Source organism: Atta colombica, unplaced genomic scaffold (genome assembly GCF_001594045.1).
Source record: "Atta colombica isolate Treedump-2 unplaced genomic scaffold, Acol1.0 scaffold58, whole genome shotgun sequence".
In the NCBI taxonomy this organism is placed as follows: domain Eukaryota; kingdom Metazoa; phylum Arthropoda; class Insecta; order Hymenoptera; family Formicidae; genus Atta; species Atta colombica.
The window spans coordinates 1,783,384-1,791,482 of NW_017259548.1; the positions used below are offsets into that span (position 1 = coordinate 1,783,384).

General features: G+C 38.4%; 1 protein-coding gene across 1 annotated transcript in view; it reads left to right on the forward strand.

Annotated features, from left to right (window-relative positions):
- The window catches only part of LOC108692038, a 102,867-nt gene that overhangs the window by 82,043 nt on the left and 12,725 nt on the right, over window positions 1–8,099 (forward strand). The window lies entirely within an intron of this gene.

Sequence of the window (8,099 nt, forward strand, 5' to 3'; positions counted from 1 at the left end):
ATATATATATATATATATATGTATATATGTGTTCGTTAATATTAGCGCGAAGAAAGTAATGATTTGTTTCTTGAATCGACCTTTCTTAAAGCATTCCCTAACTTTTTAAGTGCAGACTGCAGTAACCCTCTTCGTTCTCGAGATTTCATGCTTTCCTTATCCCCTTCTTCTCATATTCTTTTTCTTCCATGTTTTCTCCATATCTTCATCTCCTCCTTTCTCTTTCCATTAATAGATTCTACCGGTACTATGTGAATATATGAAGGGGTGCGAAATCGTACGAGCGTACACACGAAGGTAGGAATTGAAGAAAGATGAGGGCCAGGACGAAGGGGTTTACGCAGAACAAAGAATGCAAGTATAAGGTGGACGGGGTTGACTCTCTGAGAAGGATGGCGATGGGTGGGTGATGCATATAAGATGGACGCCATACAATGTACGCACCCTCGGCGTACACTCGAGGCTCCTCAAGCAATATTCGTGAAGGGATAAAGGGTACGAAGGGAAGATTCCGAAAACTCGACTGTTCAATACATGCACATTCGTAGATTCGCCCTTGCTATTTTCTTCTCTTCGATGCCTTCATTCGCTTTAAAGTATCTTACGCGTGCCTTTCTTTCTGCATTTTCCATTGTAGCCTCTTGTTTTCTCTCTTCCTCTATTCCTCTCTTTCCTCTTCCGGCTCTGTTTCTGCACTAACGGTTGCTAGCAGCCCCGATCGAACGTCGTTAGAGACGACACGTAATTACGTTTAATGGGACTAGAAAGGAGCAACGCTGCAGAGACGAAACTTGCTTCGTACACGTTCCATTTTCCTTTGCCGGGCTAACTTACTGGCCATCACGAAAAAAAAACCTTGTAATTACATCCACATTGGAATGTTGCGTCTCGCACAAAATGGTATGCGAAACATGATATTGCAACAATAACGCGATATTTATAGAATCTTCATTTTTTATACAATTCAAGTTCACATAATGATCTCGTATTTGTATTATATTAATTAATGTCTTATATTAATTAATGTCATTTTTCAATTTTATTCAATATTCTGTCTGAAATGAATATTTCTTCAAATTTGAGCACTCTCTATAAAGATGGAAACGCCGTCGACACTCCAACGTTTCTTACGCATTTTAGATGAAGGCGATTGAAGTTCAAGTGGAGTCGTCATCATTTGCGAATGTGCTCACCAGCCTCCACGCTCTTTCCTCAGCTTTTCCTTCGTCCTCCCTTTCGAGAAGAGGAAGTCTTGGCTGCATCCGCAACGACGATGCAAACTTTATTCTTACGCCACTTTATCACATGATGTTAGCCACAGAAGGGTGTACTTTCATCGACCGCATATGCAGGTTGAGATAATCTCTTAGCCGCTAACGCTAACGAGCTTTCGAGAGCTTGATCCCACTTCTTCAGCCAACATCCCATTCCCTTATGTTTCATCTTATGTTTCTCCCGTCTTCTCCCTCCTCATATATTCATCGCTCTTCATACGTCATTTCTAGACGACATTTTCAATCGACTGAATTTTCTTCCTGAGTAAAAAATCAAAACTTCAGAATTCTTAGTAGAAATTTATTATACGATAAAATTTTATATGTTTTCTAGTTTGCCGCAATTATTTCCATTAAATTAGACGTGGTGTGAAGGCGAAAAACATTTTCAAGCTATATCAAGTCATACGATTTATTGTGCAGGCATTTTATTTAATTAACAAAATATAATATAAGGTAATTGCTTGTTATTAATACAATAATTTATATAAAAGACACAATAAATAAGACGTTCAAAACAGAATTTTTCGCGAGAGTTTATTAACGCGTGTTTATGAATCGATCTATCATCGATTATATCTCTTTATATATCTTTATATATCTCTTTACTTTCATGTAACTTTATCTGTTATATGCTATGTTTATTTTATTAATTGATTAATTAATATATTCTTTTTCTTTGTCACTACAACAAAAAAGCTTCTCGTTAATACTTTTCCCATGATTACAATCCGAGAAATTGCAGAAAAAATGTACACACGTTCTCGATAAAGTAAGCTTCGTAACTCGTGCGAAGCACAAAATATCGACGATATGTTGGCGACTCATATCGAACTCATTTCCAACAACGATCCTCGTCTTTCACCTCTTGACAGAAAAGAAGTCTCTGTCGAATGGATGATACAAAGAAGTCAGTCCGTTCTCCCGTGCCGCTCTCCATCGGGCGAAGTGCTACTTACAGAAATCACAGTGCAGCGTGCTACTTACGTCATAAATGGAAAGGACGACGATACAAGAAGTGCATAGTGGTAGGAGGGGCACAGCCCGTTGGAAATCCCCAACTCCCGCGGTAATGCCGAGAGCACGCTTGCTTGTCATCGGAAGAGCTTTTCTTGTTCTTGGTGCGCGTTGGACAATGGCGAGAAAACACTCTCGTACTAACCGTTCTGCCTCCTTCCCTCTCTCTCTCTCTCTCTCTCTCTCTCTCTCTCTCTCTCTCTCTCTCTCTCTCTGTCTCTCGTTCTGCAACTTGTACATTGCCTTGCAAGTATTTTAGTGTGCGAGCATTGCTCTTCATGAAGCTGTGAGAAGCGATGAGAATGAGGAAGCAGTATCTTCTCAATGTTTTTTCTCTTCGCTCTTCTTCTTGAATCGCGTACTATATCGTTTTTCGTTCTTCGTTACCTAAAAACAGAAAGAGCGAGAATGGAGTCGAAAGTGTGGAAAAAAATAGAAGCGAATAAAAGTAGCACTGGTGCAGCCGACATGCTACGTAGAGATCTCATCCTGTTCACCTGTTCATCGTGGATCGAGAAAAAATGGGGGTTGAAGACGAAATTCAAGAAAGCAGATACTGCTGAATACATCGAGAAGGCTATGCTTTTTATCACTTCTTTCTGATTCCGAATCCTTTCATCGCGCTCGGGGCGATGGCGCTATAGACTGAAGAAAAAGGAAACGGATGAAAGAACGTGAAGGAAAGCGTAATGCGCATGAGTGGTACGAAGCGAGAATTATTCCTTTCCTCGTAATGTCACCATCTGCAACGCCACATGATTTCAATAGCTTTATTAGTCACCGCGCGTTCTCACTAACATAAAAACTCCTTACTATTCAGAAAACGAGATGCACATTGCACATGAAGTTCTAAAACGATTGCGATAAAAATTTATTTTTGCAACAACAAAACTGTTTGCATTTGCTAATAACACAATTAGCTCTATTTCTTCAATTTTCAGCAACATAATCGTGGAAGAATGAAACATTGTTACTCGAATAAAATTATAATTATGCATTTGATAAAAGCATGAGAACAATGAGATCGTTTTTGATCATTTACACTTGCAATTTAGCACTTATATATGCATTTCTTGATGTATCGCATAGATGTGTCACACTATAAATGTAAATGACCTGACGACAATATAATTTTCTGTGGTGCGCGAAGTACTCCAAGCGCGACAAATAGCGACAGGAAGTGCGTGTCCACTGGACCAAGTATCCTTAGTGGAAGCTTCCACTTTCACGGAGGAAATGGGCTCTCGCTTCTTCCGTTCTCGAGAGGAAAACACGGTGACCGATGGCCGACGATGATACACCTAACGATCCATACAACAAAACCTTTATTAGCGTAATTTGATTTTTTTTTCATCATGCTTCATTATATCATATTTCTCCGACATAGTAGATATAGCGACAGGTGATCGACTTTAAAATAACACGCATGCCTATCGTGTTTCAAAAGTATACATTCCGAGTATTCGACAGAAAAAAAACAATGTAATGTTTATACTACCCTCTGTGCCGACATGGAAGCGACGAAAAGTGATATTGAAAATCGAAGAGAACGCGGAGGAAAATGTGCACGTAAAAATGTTTCGATATGGCTCCGGCGTGTAACTGTTCCGCAAAAGTACATGTGATGAAGTATAGATGTGCTCGCACGAAAAATTACATATTATTCGTCGTATCGTTATCACTCCTCTGCGATTGATTAATTCTAGAGAGCTAGTATATGTAAGATTGATGTATTTTATATTTTATACAAATCGAATATTATTATAAAATTATTTTAATTAGTAATATGCTTCTTTGAACTTTTAAACATTAAATTTGCTAAAAAAAAATGATAGATTTATTTTATTTTTATATAACGAATATTATTTTTATATAATTAATAAAATAATACAGTAGGGAAACTTCGTGCTCAGGGTTAATTAAAACGACAATTTCTTTTCCATTTAATCTTGCATTGACAATGAAAGATAAATCGTATTTGAAAGATTTCCTCATAATCGTTTGCGAAACGCATTCGAAAGGGCATATATTCTGGACCAGTTAGTCTTGCCTGAAATTGCTTCCAATTTTTCAAACGAAGTGGGAACTCATTCCGTTCTCTTGCTAGGATAGAAAGAGAAAGAGTTGAAAAGGGGAAAGAGAGGCAAAGAGAGATCCGATTAGTAACTGGTAAAAGGACTGGCGTAGCGAAGTGGGAGAAATCAGGGAATGAGAGAAAAAGTAGAAGAGAAAAAGAGTGAGTGAGAGTGCGTGAGAGGAGTGCCCGTCCTAAGGGGGACGGTGGAGCGATACCTGTGCGACTGTCTGCCGTCCGGACGTCCGTTGTTTTGTTACAATCACGTATCTATACGTTTACGCGGGCACCGTATATCGGCACGTCGCGCTATGACAGACCAACACCGAGAACCGATCCAGGATGTGAGCTTCGTAACCAGGGTTGGGCTCGAGTGGAAGCGCAGAAGTGCGGCACCAAAAGGTGCGGACGCGTGTTCCGGCCTTGGCGAGCCGTATCATTGTACTCGCAACGGAAATGATGTCTTAATTGATCTGCCGCTCTTCTGTTAGCCTGGGAGATTGCCTGGCCGAGCGAGGCTCGCGATGTCCGCGAGAGTTTCCTGCCATACATATGATATTTCGCGATCAACATGACAATACGGGGTGAATTAGACTCAAGCACCATTTATCGTCAGACCAAGATAGAATCTAAGGACAGGAAAACACCATTTGCCATGAGGGCAAAAGACGAGATCTAAAGACAGGAAATTCACAGTTGTTCTCCTTAATTTTCTACGTAAACTTCTCACTTTCGTTCACAAAGTATGATTTTATTGTTCCAGGGAGCGTCACCAAATATTTTTATGAGTAAACGGAAGAGCAACGCCGTTAAGAGGGAAGATATATCGACACATTCCTTTCGTTGTCGTCACTCAGAATCGCGGGTTGTAAACCGGCCAGAATGAACTTAAAGCAGTAAAGAGAAGTCGTAATACACGCGGGATGACATAACAAGCCGCACAACTATACAACAAAGTATTATAAAAGCATTTTATTGTTTGCGAGAAAGCGCTGAAGTATCGTTCGCACGAGCAACATGCCCTGCATCGCGCGTTTATGCGTTTCTTTCCAACGTGACAGCCGCGTACTGTCGATGAGAAAATACTCTGAATACTATTGTTGTTACATTTGATCCAATTGCACTTAAGTTTTAACATTTTTCGACGCATATTTTCAGATGCAGATACATTTCGAGATGCAGAAACATTCCTTATAATTTTATTTTAGTTTGAAAACTCGACATTTCCTGTTTCGCATATAAAGTGGCAATTTGCCACAACATATTAGATTAAGACCCGATTGCTGCGATTTTAAATAAGGCTTAAAACTATCTTTATTTGTCCCTCTGTCTCGGCTTTAAAGCGAGAAAGTGGGAGTTTTAAGCTTCACTTACAATCAAAATAATATTGATGCAATTGTACTATACTTAAATATATTAAAGGCTAAATATCGTCTTTTTTCGGGTAATAATTTCGAATTTTTGCTATATCAGTTTTAATTTTTTCCTTCTCTCTCTCTCTCTCTCTCTCTCTCTCTCTCTCTCTCCCCCTTTCTCTCTAAAGAAATAAGAAAAAAAAATTTAGAAAAATTTTATATATTCATTTGTACGAAATCACATTATTTGCGTTTGTATAAGATCATATATGCAGTTTTGATATGAAGATGGTACTTAATGCAGTTCTGTGTGTGTATATATACACAGATACTCCCTAAAGGGTAAAAGGAGTATCCGCTACGGAAACGCACAATAGGTCCATACGCACACGTTCATGCGTTGCCATACCCGCGCAATTACGCTCCGTACATGAAGCTGCATCACACATACATGTGTGCCGACAACTGCAGCTCGTACTTGTATAAGTGCGTTCCATGCGCGTTGCATCTTTCTCTCGTCGCGAATTTGCAACAAGTTCGCGAGCGATGCGATAATGGCGCGTGCATGTCGTGTGAGTAGGACAAACAGAAAACAATTATTTCTACAACGGCGTTGGTAATTAAAGCCGCTTATCCGTTTAACATAAGCCGACTTGAGAGGGTGGAATCAAATAAATTTCGACAAAATGATAAAAAGCAGATTATCAATATTGTTTACGAAGCAATAATACGCTTTTATTAAAATTTTTAGGATATTAATTGATAAATTTTATTTGAAAAACATTCTGTTATTTTTTTCTGTTTCTTAAAATTTATTTATTAATTATTTTACATAAAATAGAGATGAAATAATTTTTAGCAACATTGACGATTTATTAATATGATTCGTAATTCTTATCTTGATAATATATATAAATTAATATCAAATGATTATTGTGAAGAAATTATATTAATTTTAACAATGTCTAATTTTTCAAGAAGTTCGAAGAAGTTGTCAGAAAAAATTTCAAGCTAACTGCAGAAAAAATCGTTTACTTATAAGATCGACCTGCAAACAACACTGCTCCTCGAAAGGCAAGTGTTCTTAGAGTAAGGGAAGAAAAGCCGAAGGAAAAAAGAATCCGACAAGTAGATTCCTCTTCGAGAGAGAGAGAGAGAGAGAGAGAGAGAGAGAGAGAGAGAGAGAGAGAGAGAGAGAGAAAGAGAGAAAAGCAATAGGGATGAGCAAAGGTTTCACGCGGTCTAGAACGAGAAAGCAAATCGGGGAGATGAAAAGGGAAGGAGGGATTATATGGTCGTGAGTTTGTCGAGGAACGGTGGCTAGGGACGAAGAGGGGTAACTCAAGACGGGTCTAAGTGAGTCTTCCGGCCGACAGGCAATGATAGCCCTGAGAACTGACCCGACCCCCGGATATGTGTTGCGCATATATGTGGGGACACAGACACGAGCGAGTGTCCAATGTGTCATAACATCACGCGTCTCCGTTCGGCTGGCCGGGATCTATGATGACGGCTTATTTCATAAATCGGAGATCCGCGCGACGAGCTGACGAGCGTAATGTAACGTTGGCGAAGCGATTGTGAACTTGCTCAATCAATTGCGTGCGCTCTACTCGACGATATTGGTTCGCTCTCTCTTCGCATAGACATTGCTATACATAATTATAGTATACCCTCAATTTCTCTATCAGAATAAAATAAAAAAATACTTCGTACTTAGGAGATTATCATTTATTCGATTGTGTACGTCTTATTTTAAAACAAACAACTTCGTTAGAACAAATTATCCATTATTAACAGATTAGCTCGAGTTTGTTAGAAGATTCGTGGAAACCCCCTTCAGATGCACATCAACTGCGCAAGATCTGTGAAATGGGAAAAACAAAAGGATGACATAATGTCAGTTACGCCTACTCCTGACCTTGCTGCTGTTAGATAATTGCCTTAGCTATTCGCGTAAGAGAATATACGCAAATCGCGTACAATAGATATTATACAATTCCATCACGGAAAAAAAAACACAATTGAAAACTTCACTGATTCAGCAAATCTACAATCGTAATATACAGACAATCAATTTTTTATAAAGTATCAAGTTGACAGTTGAATAACATATTAGCGATTTGATAAACCATGAAATCTTCTTTCTTATAGATGTTGAATTCGCGCAGTAAGTTATTGGTTTGTTATACACCCAATTTATTTTTTTTCCGTGATGTACGATACAATTGATTATTTACGTTGCGAATTATTAAAATTATCATATTATAAAAAATATAATGTATATATAATAATTAATAAATTATATGTATAATAAAGTATAATATATGTAATAAAAATTTGTTGTTCGACAGAAGAATAATTTCATTGGTAATGAAA